This window comes from Manis javanica, chromosome 1, assembly GCF_040802235.1.
Source record: "Manis javanica isolate MJ-LG chromosome 1, MJ_LKY, whole genome shotgun sequence".
NCBI lineage: Eukaryota > Metazoa > Chordata > Mammalia > Pholidota > Manidae > Manis > Manis javanica.
Window position 1 is genome coordinate 194,482,391 of NC_133156.1, and position 14,740 is coordinate 194,497,130.

The 14,740-nt window shown below is 33.8% G+C and overlaps 2 protein-coding genes across 6 annotated transcripts in view; one reads left to right on the top strand and one right to left on the bottom strand.

The window, feature by feature from the left end:
* The window catches only part of FANCL (FA complementation group L), a 171,234-nt gene that overhangs the window by 115,770 nt on the left and 40,724 nt on the right, over positions 1 to 14,740 (top strand). For 3 of the 4 annotated variants that reach the window (XM_073212889.1, XM_073212874.1, XM_037020448.2), the window contains one exon: positions 921 to 14,603. The gene's annotated coding sequence lies outside the window, so the exon portion shown is untranslated. Of the gene's footprint in view, positions 1 to 920; positions 14,604 to 14,740 lie in introns of those variants that run through there. The other variant, XR_012121174.1, reaches the window with a different exon arrangement.
* The window catches only part of VRK2 (VRK serine/threonine kinase 2), a 99,698-nt gene that overhangs the window by 40,190 nt on the left and 44,768 nt on the right, over positions 1 to 14,740 (bottom strand). The window lies entirely within an intron of this gene.

Here is a 14,740-nt window from a genome sequence, read left to right on the forward strand (position 1 = left end):
TGACTTAAAATTTTTAGTCTTTTTTATTTTGCTCCTAAATTGCCTTCCCTCCAGGTGGGCATCTAAACATCATAAACCACAATATGTCTTTTTATCTATATTCATATAGCTTATAAGGTCAGCCTTTTCTTGTAATCCCTCCCTGTAACATAGAAGTTTCAAGCAGTGATAGGAAATGAGAGCAAACACTCTAAAAATATAAACCTAGTGTTACAGGAATCTACATTAACAGGAAATACACAAACAGTGAACAGACTGTATGAGGTAATGACTCTTAAAACCAACCAAATAGAAATCACCATCATACTGTATTTAAGAATGGCCTATCAGTACAGTACTTTTGGCTTTTCTGATGGATCCATATCATTACTTTATCTTTGTAAGTCAGTCAGAAATGCCAGCAGGGTCCCCCCAGAAGAATACAGACTGTTAAAAGTCAGCAAGTCAATTTTTCTCAGATTACTTTTGGAGAAAGAAAAGGGGGGCAGAAGTTGTTTTAAGATACAGCATAGACTGAATAGAGAACTGTTATGATTAGACATTTATTCTACTTAGGTTATTTAGAATATAGTAATTCCCAAGTATATGTTACCATGCTTCCCACAAAAAGAAAGCAGTCTCAATTATAAAATGTATTGTTCCGCATGTGTTTCTTTACATTTGAGGGACTGAGACAAAATTTCATGATGTAGATTCAAGATAAGAGAGTATTGCAATACAACTTGTATTTTAAAATATACTATCTATTAAAAGATTTAGTATTTCAATTTTAGTTAAAGCTTCTAGTTTTAAGGTAACCTAAGTAGGAGATATTTTGAAATTTAAACTATAAACAGCACAGAGCTTTCTTTACTTGTTGGAGAATAAAGCTTGCTACCATATCTGAAAATACATTTCAGTTTTGTCTCTCTTTCCCACAGATGCTGTTTCTCAACACAGCCTCCCTCTGCCCTATAAGTAACTTTACCTCAGGATCCAATGCATAACAGGTTTGCATCCTTTCACCATTTTTGATGCATTTTTATTTTTTTTAAAGTACTAAATAGACTTCCCTTTGCAAAACAGATACTCCCCAAATGTAATATTGATAATTAAACAAATGGAAATAATTTAAATACATGAATAACTTTTATTTTTTAAAAGCTATTAAGAGTCATTTTATGTAGTCATTAGCAAAAAAAAAAAGACCAAAAATTTATGGAGTACCTAATAATGCACCAAACAGCAAGCTAACAGCTTAACATTCATTGACCTATGCCATCCTCACAAAAACCATGTAGGTAGATATCATTATCTCCATTTTAGTCATGTGAAAACTAAAATACGTGACTTGTGTAGTAAAATGGAGCCAAGTCTGACTCCAGATAGCTCTCAATCACTGTCAAAGAAAAATGCACTGGACAAGTTAAATAGATAAGAATTTATTAAAGGCTACTGCAATAGAGGAGTGAGACTATGGTTAACAGGGTAAAAAGAATGAACTCTACTAAAACAAGAAGTGGGAAAGTTTTTAAGTGCTGGGTTGAATAGAGAAAAATACTGGTAGATATTAAGGGAGATTGGTCAATGTGACTAGGTTATCTATGTTTGCTAATTGGTGCTTAGATTTCTACCCTCCCTCAGGGACTCAGAGGATAGAGGCACAATCTTTCTTGATTACATTTTTTAAGGGATGACTCCAAGCTGCTTGAGATCCCTGAGAGACACTCCTGGGTTGTAAAACTGGCAAGAGGCTGGGAGAAGACTTATATCTCAAGGCAGCTGAGAAAGAATTTACCATTTCAAGTTTTCTTAGGTAAATGCTCTTTAAAAAGGTAGGACATAGGGTCAAGAAGAAACATGTCTAAAATTCAGACAAGCTGAGGGGAATGCTAAGACCTTCTTGGTCATAAGTGAGCTCAAGGTTTGATTGGTTATGTGGTTTGCAAATGTTCTTTCCCATTTTGTAAGTTGTCTAATCAATTTGTTGGTGGTTTCCTTTGCTGTGCAGATCATTTTTATTTTGATACAGCTCCACTTACTTATTTGCTTTAGTTGCCTTTGTTTTTGATGTCAAATTAAAAAATCATTTCCAAGACCAAAGTCAGGAGCTTTTCCCTATGTTTTCTTCTAGGAGTTTTATGTTTTCAAGTCTTACTTTCAGTATTTAATCCATTTTGAGTTATGTGAGAAAGGGGTCCAGTTTCATTCTTTTCCATGTGGACATCCAGTCGGCCCAACACCATTTATTGAAAAGACTATCCTTTCTCCATGTATATTATGAGCTACTTTGTTAAAAATCTATAGAATGTATATGCATAGGCTTATTTCTCTGGTCTCTGGTCTGTTCTATAGGTCTGTGTGTCTGTTTTCATGCCAATGCCATACTGTTTTGATTACTATAGTTTTGTGGTATAGTTTGAAATCAGGAGTATAATGCCTCCAGCTTTGTTCTTTCTTAGAATTGCTTTGGTTATTCAGCATCTTCTGTGGTTCCATACAAATTTTAGGATTGCTTTCCTATTTCTATGAAAAATACCATTGGAATTTTGATCCAGATTGCCTTGGAATTTACAGAGTGCTTTGGACAGTATGGGCTTTTAAACAATATTAATTCTAACAGTCCATGACCATGCAATATCTTTCCATTTACTTGTATCTTCTTCAGTTTCATTTATTAGTGTTTCATGGTTTTCAGTAGAGATCTTTCATGTTCTTGGCTAAATTTATTCCTAAATATTTTATTCTTTTTGAAGCTACTGTGGGGCTGTTTTCTTAACTTCTCTTCTCAATAGCACCTTGTTAGTGTATGGAAATGCAATTGATTTTTTAAAATGAAGCCTATTTTTTTATTGAGGTATCATTGATCTTATATTGGTTTCAAGTATACAACACAATTGCTTAACAGTTACACATATTATTAAATCCTCATCCCCACTAGGGCAGTTACTATCTGTCAACAGAGGAAGATGTTACAGAATCATTGGCTATATTCTCAATGCTGTACTACCATCTGTGTAACCAACTTATATTATGATTGAGAATTTTTGTTCTGTTTTATCTCCCTCACCATCCACCCACCCCAAACTCCCCACATGGTAACTGTCAGTCACTTCTCAGTGTCTATAAGTAAAATCATATGCAACTGATCTTTGTATGTTGATTTTGTATCTTGCAACTTTACCAAATGAATTTTTGATGGAGTCTCTAGGTTTTTCTCTATATGTCATCCACAAGCAGACAATTTTACTTCTTCCTTTCTGATTTGGATGACTTTTATTTATTTTTCTTGCCTAATTGCCCTGGGTAAGACCTCCAGTACTATACTGAGTAAAAATGGTGAATATGGGCATCCTTATTTTGTTCTTAATCTTAGAGGAAAAGCTTTCACCTTTTCACTGTTATGATGTTGGATGGGGCTTGTCATAATTGGCCTTTTTTACATTAGAGGCCTTTCTACACATTTTTTGAGATTTTTTAATCATGAAAGGATGTTGAATATTATGAAATGCTTCCTCTGCATCTATTTGTGATCATATGATTCTTTGCCTTCATTTGCTATTGTGAATCACACTATCTGATCTGCCTATGTTGAACTATCTTTGCCTTCTTTGAGCATGATGCATTATCCTTTTAATATACTGATGAAATTGGTTTGCAAACATTTTGTTGGGGATTTATGCATGTGTGGTCATCAAGGATATTAGCCTGTGATTTTATTTTCCTGTAGTGTTGTTGTCTGGCTTTGGTACCATGGTAATGCTGGCCTCTTAAAAAAAAAAAACAGAAATGTTCACACTCTCATGTTTTTTCGGAAGGGTTTGAAAAGGACTGGTTTTAATTCCTCTTTAAATGTTTGGTAGAATTCATGAGTCGAGACATCTGGTCCTGGACTTTCCTTTGTTGGAAGGTTTAAGATTATTGGTTAAATCTCCTTTCTGCTAATTGGTCTGTTCAGATTATATATTTCTTCAAGACTCAATCTTGGTAGGTTGAATGCTTCCAGCAATGTATCCATTTCTTCCAGGTTATCTAATTTGTTGGTCTATAACTGTTAATAATATTTTCTTATAATTCTTAGTATTTCTGTGTTATCAGTGTCAATGTCTCCTTTTTCTGATTTCCTTTATTTGAGTCTTCTCTCTTTTTCTTAGCTAGTTAAAGGTTTATCAATTTTGCTCATCTTTTCAAAAAAGCAGCTTGGTTTAAGTGATCTTTTCAATTTTTTTAAGTCTCTTTTCATTTACTTCTGCTCTGAAATTAATTTTTTTCCTTCTACTATCTTTGTGCTTTGTTCTTTTATCTAGTTCCCTTAGGTATAAAGTTAAGTTATTTGAGATTTTTCTTTTAAAATGTATTTATACACTTCCCTCTTAGAACTGTTTTTTTTTTTTTTTGCTGTAGCCCATAAGTTTTTGTATGTTGCGTTTCCTTTTTTTCACTTGTCTGAGGTATTTTTGTTTCCCATTTGATTTCTTCTTTGGCCAATTAATTATTCAGGAGGATGTTGTTTAAACTCTCTCTGTGAATTTTCCAGTTTTCTTCCAGTAACTGATTTTTTAGTTTTATACCACAGTGATTAGAAAAGATTTTGATATGGTTCCAAACTTTTTAAATTTACTAAGACTTGTTCTGTGACCTAACAGATGATCTAGCCTAGAGAATGTTCCTTGTGCACTTGAGAAGAATGTGTATTCTGCTGATGTTTGATGGAATATTTTGTATATGTCTGTTAGGTCCATCTGGTCCAAAACATCAAGTTTAAGTCCAATGTTCCCTCACTGATTTTCTCCCTGGATGATCTATCCATTGTTGAAAGTAGGATGTTGAAGCCCCTACTATTATACTGTTGCCTATTTCTCCTTTAAGATCTGTTCATAAATACTTTATATATTAAGTGCTGTGATACTAGGTGTATAACTGATGGTCTTAATAGAGAGTTGTGATTAACAGTAAAATAACAGGAAAAGGCTACTGAACAAAGTACTAAAATGAGCAACTATCCATCACCATCCCAAATATAAACCTTTTTTCTGTTTGGATTTTATCTTGTAGCATATGGTTCAAAATATTTATATTCGATAAATTCTCTAAAATTCTCATGAAAGTTTTACCACTAACAATTATCAATATATATTTTTAAATTATAGATTGTGGGGCTCTACTGAAGAAATTTAGGAGTGATTGCATTTGGTAGGTAGAGATCTGATGTAAGAGGAAGTAAAGTCAATAATTTATCTCAAGCAATCAAAATGTCAACAAATTAATTTGACACAATTAGGTCCAAGTGAGATAACTTGGTAGAAATACAGTCTAGAATTTTGTTAGAATAATTCAAAGAAAGAAAAAAAAGCTGGGTAATGTTATCACACAAGATAGTAAAGGAGGAAAGGAAATAACATTTGTTGAGGTTCTAATTACATGATATCACTGGGCAAAGTACCTTTCACAAATTATTTCATTAAATCCAGGCAATGACCCAGCCAGAGAGCACTGGTCTCATTTTACATATGAAGAAATTAAGTATTCCTAGTTAAGTAACTTGCCCAAGTCACAGAGCTGATAAAAGAAACACTATTCAAACCTGCACTGATACGAAATCAAAGCCTATTCTCTCTTTTTTCATACTATGTGGAATTTTGGGTTCTTCCATTTCTGAAATGTTGAAGTAAAAAGTTTAAGCAGAACTAAACCTACAGTAGGGTTTGCAGTCTAGGTCCTATATTTGTGTGCCCTTGAGCTAAGAATAATTTTTATATTTTAATAGGATTATAATAAAAGAAAGAAAGGATGGAAAGGAAAGAAATAGGGTATGCAACAAAGACCTATATATATGGCCCACAGTACTCATAAAAGCCTAAAATACTTACTTTACAGAAAAAGTTTACCACCCCTTAATCTAAAGTAAAATTTGGTTACCGTTAACTTTTAAAAATATTTTCTTTTTCTGTGAAATTAACAATAACTAGTTAATATTGTTCATTTTAAGTAGAAATACATACATAATATCTCTAGTTTTAGACAAGCACATAGTAGGAAAATCAAGATCACCAGGTTCAGGTATGGGGCAATTATTTTCATTGTAATAATGCTAGACATAGCAAACATTAAATAACTAGCTCCCTAATGCATTTTAAATTATTTTTTATAACATTTCTGAGTTTAGTAACCATTTCCTTTCTCCATGAGTGAAAGGACAGCCCTGTCTGCCTTCCTTTAATTTCATAGATTTTTCTATTATACTGTACTGCCTCTTACATTTCCACATGGTTCTCAGTTTAATATTATTATTTTTACAACTCCATGTGATAAGTAGGGAAGATGTCATTATCCACATTTAACAGATTAAAAAAAAAAAGATAAGCCCAAATAATGCAAGTCACCCAACATTCACTAAGTCCAGCTTCTACTTAGAGCTGCCTTCCCCCATAAAACCACCTAATCTGAACTGATGCTTTCATGGACTTTCAATTTTAATAGTTTTTATTGAAAAGGTAGTATGGCAGCCATTGAGGTGCAATCTCATTAAGAAAAGAACTAGCCTTTCACCTGTGAGGAGGGTAATAAGCAGACAACCTCCAGTAGCAGGACCATTAGGAACTGCCACAGTTTTGAGCCGAGGCCACACTCTTGGGCAGCCCCTGCCAAAGATGATCATGATGAGGATACTGCAGTCATTCAGTAAATAGTTACTTTTTTAAAAAAATTCAATTGGAGACTCTTTAGTGGGCACTCTTTGCTCTGGTGGTTGACTTCATCAGAATTGTTTCATAGTCTGAGCTCTCTGCCTAATCCTTCTTGTCCCTTTTCCTTTCATAGGTGTCACGTAACATCCCACACTGAAAGCTTTCCTTGTTCAATCCTGCTTCCTCTTCTATCTCTTATAGGTAATATACTCCCATCCTCCAATAAAAACCCTTGTGTTCCTAATTCTGTGTTAGTATCTGCCTCTCTCAGAACTGTATTTGACACAGGTGGTCAGTAAATTATGGCCTTGATTAAAAGCGCTGAACAAATGAAGATAAAAAACAAATTGGGCTCTGATGACCATGAAAAACACAACTTTCCTATACAAAACAGGCCAGTCTCAAAAATCAACTTATTTTGTCTAGGCAGATATGTACCCATAATATGCCACATTCTCAAGTTCTGCACTTAAACCTTTACTTCCCATCTCCTTTGCTTCCTGTTGCTTGTATGCTCTTACCACTGCTTTATTTTTCCAAATAGATGGGTGAAACTAATGATTAGAGTACATCCTGTGGTTAACTCTTCTTTGCAGTGAATTGCATCGGAAGGGCCTTTGTCTTCAGTTCAGCACCCCTCCAGGGATACCCAAGTGCTCTTTTTTACTTCCTGCTGCACCTCCTGGACTCACCCTTCCTATTTGAATCCTATTTTGGTATGTAACCCTTTTAACCACAAGGCAACTTACTGGGTTTTCATTTGTGTTCACATGGATTTACTATTTTAAAATGCATAAAGTTATTTAGCTTTTCTTTTATTTTTGCCTTGGCTCCACATTTATAGGCTGAAAACTCCTAGGGGACAATGGGCCAGGATAAATAATGTTATATACATTTCTGTATCCATGACAGTGCCTACTCTAAGGCCTCCTATACAGTAGGTTTAAATACATTTTTATTGATTTCACTTGATGGTAATAATTGGAAAAAATGAAGTAAATTCTTTTCAATAGATACCTGAGTACCAAGCATGATAAACTACTGAGAATCATAATTTTAACAAGAAAAAAAATAACAAATATTTATGAATATGTGCTATGTAAAAGCACTAAGTGCTTTACAGAAGTCAAATCATTTAACCCTCATGACACTAAGAGGAAGTTATTTTACAGTATCTTGATAATGAGAAAAAAAGATGAGTAAAATCAGGTACTCTGTGCAAAATAAGTAACTTATAGTAACTGGCAAAGTTGAGATTTGAACCTAAGTCAGTCTAACCAAGAGGCTGATTTTTTTTTTTCCGTATGTCCCACAAAGAGGAAGGAGTGATGACTTAAGCACATCAACAGGTCTAGAGATAACACGGACTCTGAGAAAAGTAAACTAGATTTAAATTTAATAATATTTTAGAACAAGAGGAGGTTATTTGCAATTGGGGGACTCAGAGAAAGAAACAAATCTTTGAGCTGGGCTTTGAAAAATATCTAAAATTTCCAAAAATAGAGAAAGGGAGAAAGAACACAAGAAGGCAAACCAGGGCCTGGGGTCAGTGTGTATTGGGAGTAGAAAGGTTACTGGATATAACACAAGCTAGAAAAACTGGTTTGCAGACATTTGCAGAAATCTTTGAGAACCATGCTGAGAAGCTGGGACATGAGTTTTATATGCAAATAGAGTCACCAAAGGTTTTTTTGGCAAGGAACAATGTTATCAGTGCCAGCAGTATCATAACAAGGAAACGGACAGAGCGAGTCTGTTTAAGAAAATATAATAGTCCAGGCCTTAAAAAGGCAATGGGAGGTGGGACCAGGGCACTGAACAAAAGGCAGACAAAGCAGAAGCCACAATTATTGGATATGAGGTTTGAGAGAGTCAAAGATAACTGAAAATGCTGTGGCTGGCTGAGCAAGTGAGGATTCAATAAACACAGAAAAGAGAATAGGAGGAGGAAGAGGAGGCTTGGAAAGAAAATGATTTATTCATTTTTGTACCAAAAGCAAATGGGTTGATTGGTGGCTAACACCCTAATCCAACCAGTTCCTGGTTCTTCCACTTTTTACAGGACTAAGTGACAGACTCAGTTGATGGAAAATGTAAAGGATCTCTTCCCCATCAAGATTTAAATCTGCTGCCTTTCTGCTCCTTGAGCAACCAGGAGTCCTAGTCACCGAGCAGCCAGTCTGGCTCAAATGGTAATGTTTCTCAACACCTGATATGACAGACAGGAAAATGTCAGCTAGAGAAGGGATGCAAGAGATTATGCAGCTGAAAGAGAGAAGCAAGATGCTAATGTGAACAAATGTCACTGCCCACTGGGATGTGATCACCCATTAAGTCACACACTACTTTACTTCCAATGTGCAGATTCACATTAGAAAAAAGATGTATATAGAGCCCCAAAAAGGAGATTCATTTTTCAAGAACTTAAATTTTTATTGTTATACAATCTAATACCTTATCATAATTTACACTGTTTTATACAATTACATTCTTTTAATTAGCACACCCTGTTGTAGCAAGAAATGTGTCTGTTAAGCTCTCATTATCAAAGACTGATGAAAATTATACTATCAAGGAAGATAGTCATTATTCATGACTTTTAAAATAGCAACTTAGAGAACACTTCTGCAACTTTAGCAAGGATATATATACTTATTCAGCAACTCTAAAGGCTCTCATGAAAAAAAGGGCTACCATTTATCTTATTTGAATAGGGTATAATATTTTCCTATTCTTTCAACAAGATACTGTAATGTGAAAATCTTTACAATAAACTAATGCTTACTGATTAATAATAATCACTATATACCAAAAAGGGAATGAAGCATGTAAGCAGCATGTTTATGTTCACAAAAATCATTCACATCTGTTAACAACCGATTATGTAGCCTCATAGATGCTACTAAGTTTTGATATAAATCTGTGGGTTTTTTTCTTTTATTAGACAGTACTTTTTTGTTCCTCCTCAATTTCCCTACCTTGTTTTTGCCAGTAACAAAATGCCACCAATGACACATGTGCATCACCACTATTCAGCCTAGACAAAATAATGCATCTTTTAAAAATAATGCATGGCTTCTAAATGCATCTTTTAAAATAATGCATATTTTAAAATAATAATAAAAATAATTTGAAACATCATGTTTATTAGAATAAGCGTGAAGGTATATTTTTCAAAAATATAGTTTGACTTCTTTATCTCTTAGTGAGTTGTAAAAGGTCTGCAGTTTGTTTTCTGAGGGATGCAACATGCACTTATTCTTAAAAAAATCCTCTTTATATGTTGAAATTTCTTTTCCCTTCTAGATCTCAAAACTACCTACCTACTCATATTTCAAATCTAGACTTTTATCCTTCTTTCTTTATATTTAATATTCATTGAGAGTAAGAGACTTAGAGACACACCCATGGGGTTATTATATGAAGAAACAGCAGAAAACCTGTGCCTCGTATTGTCCTTTTGCTCCATCTACTGCTACATCAGGCCCCAGTCTATGAATCCCTAAATGGCGCCATAAATTCAAGCATCAAAATAAAATACTGAAAGATATTTGGTGTGTTCTAAATGATATTAGCATTCTAACCCCATCACCTGCTTTTCTATTCCAACCCAGTTCTTTTAGCAATATGTGAAAGCCTATTTGATCAATAGGTCATAAGTCAATTGTGGCTTAATATGCTTCCAGACTTTTGGGGAAAATACCCTTAATAGTTCACAGGCTAGCAACTGCTTCTTTTTTTTTTAAATTTTTTATTAAGGTATGATTGATATACACCCTTATGAAGGTTTCACATGAAAAAACAATGTGGTTACTATATTGACCCATATTATCAAGTCCCCACCCACACCCCAATGCAGTCACTGTCCATCAGTGCAGCAAGATGCCACAGATCTACTATGTGCCTTCTTTGTGCTACACTGTTCTCCCCGTGATCCCCCACACCATGTGTACTAAACATAATACACCTCAGCAACTGCTTCTTTTCTAAAAATGACTTTATCTACAAAAGAAAATCTTTCCTATTATACTCTATTTCCAATTTGTCCTTTTGACGCAAGTTCTCAAGCATTTCATGAATGAACCTACAATACCCCCTCTAATTTCCAATGTGGTATCAAAGGACATAATCATGTCTGTCCTTAAAATAAATAGGCAATGGAAGAGAATAATCTGAATTGCATCCCATTTACTGTATCTTCCTCTTTGTCTAAATAAAATCTGAACTTAAGACTTTTCAACATGTTGGTAAGTATTCTCAGAGCTTGGTATATCTGCAAACAACAGATATTCCACAAAGTTAGCTGATATAATTTGACTGTCACTGCTACAATGTCATAATCAGGTTCACCACACACATGTAAGCTATGTCTACAAAAAAACACAGCTAACCAATATTCAAAGTAGCCTCCCTGTTCCACATTAACTACAAATTCTTCTGACTTCAAAGACAGTGTGTGAGGTTGCCAGCAGTAATGCCAATCTTACATGCACAGCCTTGGCTTTTTTTTTTTAACAGCCCCTAAAAAGGGTTACCCATTAACACAACCAATTTATATAGCTCAGTGAGTTGATTCAGAATTCAAAAATGCCATTTCCCCATATTAACTGGAAAAATACACAAAAACTATATATAGCTCTTTGTGAATCAGGATGCTCAAATATTTTGGTCATAAAGAGTTCTTTAGTCACATATGCATCTGGCTTTCAGAAATAGAAATAATATGACCAGTGGAACTCAGCAGGCACTCAAACTTGTATTGGTTATAGACAAACACTAATTTTTCAAGAGCATCAAAACTCTCTTGGGAATAAATTTGTTAAATAGACTATCATATTCTACAGAGAATATGCATTTCTATAATGTGAACACTTTTTCCCTTATATAAAAAACAGACCCTGAAAGTACTGTACTCTTCAACTTGAGGGGCACCTATCATCAAATTATGTACCTGGGGAGACCTACACCCATTAAACCCAATTTGTTACCATTCTCTTAACATCTAACCAGAACATTGTATGTTTCTTTTCATAAATCTAAACAATTATTTGGTAGAAAAAGCATAAAATACTTTTGTCATAAGCATAACAATAATAAAAATAATCTCTAACTATTACTTACTGAATTCTTATTATGGTGCCTGATATTGGCCTAAGCCTTTCACATGTTTAAATCATTTGATCCTTATAATTCCTCTTTGCGGGCAGTACTATTACCCTTATTTTTAGATGTGGAAATGAAAGCACAGAGATTAAAATAACACAGCTAAGAAACACAGAGCTTATAAGAGGTAGAGTCAGAATTCAAAGCCAGGGACTAATTCCAGAGCTGAACTATTAGCTATTAACCCTTAACTATTCAACACTGATTCCCCAACATAATGGAAAGTATTAAAAATAGTTGCCATCTTCTTCTATTAAATCTTTTGCCTAGGATTAGGAGAAGGTAAATACCCTATTTTTATATCTTATTCCTGATCCTTAACAAAGATATTTAGCCCCAGAATAAACAAGTAGAATGTATCACAAAGTGGATAACTCACTACATATGTTCAAGAACCAACTGTTTAGACATACTATGTATATGAATAAATCTTGTAGAAACACTAATTGATCTGGCTTCATGTGGAGTGGTTCTAGGCACAATAAAAGAAAATACTTCTTTCTGATCTCTGTTATTAACTTTTGCCCCTTTCTTTTTTCTTTCCCTATCTCATTGCCCAAAGCTCACATATGGCCAAAATCTACTGGTAATCATAGTAAAGTATTAGCAACTTAGATGGAATACAACATTATCCAGAGATCTTTATTAAAATTATTTGGAAAGTTTATTATCTCAATCTCTACCCAAAGATTTATGTCTAGGTCTCTGTGTTAGTTCTGGATGGCTGCTAGAACAAAGTACTACAAACAGTGGCTTAAACAATAGAAATGTATTCTCTCACAGCTTTGGAGACAGAAATCTGAGATCAAGGTGTTGACAGAGTTGGTACCTTCTGAGGTCTATGAGAATCTATTCCAGGCCTTTATCCTAGCTTCCTGTAGTCTAAGGTGTTCTGGGCTTGTAGAAGCATTCTCTCCCTGGCTCTTCACATCATTTTTCTTCTAATACATGTTCAATCTCTATGTCCAAATTTCCCCTTTTGTAAGACCACCAATCACACTAGATCAGGACATTCCCTGGTGACCTCATCTTTAAAATGCCCTCTTTCCAAATAAGGTCACATTCAGATACTGGGGTTTGGGACTTTACCATCACTTGAGGGAATAAAATCCAATGCATAGCAGCCCCCATTCTCAGTTTCTCTTTAAATATGCTGACAGAGTTCTACCTATAAGAAAGCAGTCATAATGGCTATCATAAGTAGTAAACATCTCTTCACACAGTGGATATATTTCTCCTAAAAGGAACTTAAGAAATGTATAAATGGCTTAGTTGCTGTACTTGGCTATATTGTATCCAGCTCTACTTGGCTATATCTGTTATTACTAAACACTGAATGACTAATTAATTGATTCATTTATTCACTAACCTATTCAATTACTCATGGTTCACTCATTACTTTTTTATTGAGTGCTTGCTGTATGCTATACCCTGTGCCAGCTGCTGGATATACATCAGTGAATAAAATGCAGTCCTGTTTTCCTGTTTATAAGACTAGAAACTCACTCTCCTGATGGACATTTAATAAGAGAAATAATGCTCATCCAGATCTGTACCAGTAGTTTCCTAAGTCAGACTGTCACTCACAACCAGTTCTATCCAGGAAGTCGGAGACTATGAGAACTAAAAGGGGCCAAAGAGATCACATGATCTAGGCTACTCAACTTATGGAAATGGAAGCTATGGCAGAAAAGTCTACTGCAATAATTTTTTTTTTAAATGACAAGACAGCTTAAGTACAATTAGAATATAATTGTATTCCCATTTTCTCATGAATTTTACAATACAAAAGAAAGTGATAAAACTGTGCCTGATATTAAGGAAAGATGTTGATTTTGTTAAGTGTAGTAATGGCATTCTGATATGTGGTGAATTGTTCTTGTTTTTTTGGAATGCATATGTACTTAAGTATACAAAGGTAAAAATGTCATGATATTTACACATTTAAAAAAAAAACTTTTCAGCCAAAAAAATAGATATACCCATTTTCAAAATGTTAATTTTTAAGTCAAGGAGAGATAGGTTTGGACTTCTCTATTAGTCAGTATGTTTGAAATGCTTTTCAAAGAGTCTCAGCTCTAGGAAATAAGCATCACAAAATATTAATTAAAATATGGAGACCATGGCTTCTAAATTATAATTATTATGCTGTTTTCTTAATTATTTTCCACCCATCACCATCCTCCAATTTGAAAGATTCTAGTAGTCCATATTCACATGGCTGTTGTTTGCATAGTATTTTCAAATAAAAATTTTTCCTTTTATATGAATCTAATCTGATTTAAAGTCAGACATCTTTACATACACTTGATAAAAAGAAAAACTTTAATAATATTAAGTATCAGATAACAGAGCTAAAAATACATTTGATTAAACAATTTTAAAGTAATGTGGTAAATTAGAATGTAATAAAACAATACTATTAACACATTATATTAGAATATTAGATGGAAATAAAATTTGGGGCTAACTTTATTTTTATTTGAAAAATCACACTGCAAGAATCCCAAAATAGCAAGTTTGTAAAACAGACCTATGAATACCAGATAACTACAAGCTATTAAATCTCAAAAACAACATATTCATATGACAAATAATTACACTGAGACAAAAAAAATTCAGTGTAAGAGTGTTTTAAAAATTATATTAATGTAAAAATCATAAAATTTTAAAAGTTCAAATAACTAAAATCATGGGAACAGATTTTCAAAGACTCTTTGCTCAACTAAAAATTATAGGAGAGCCTAAGAAGAAAATAACATGCATGTTATTACATGTTATAAGTGATTATAAACACCACCATGTTATTTAAGCTACAGTATGACTCTATCCATGTGATATCAAAATACTTTAAAGAAGCCTTACTAGATGTATCATGCAGTAATATTTTGATATCATCAATATTATGATAT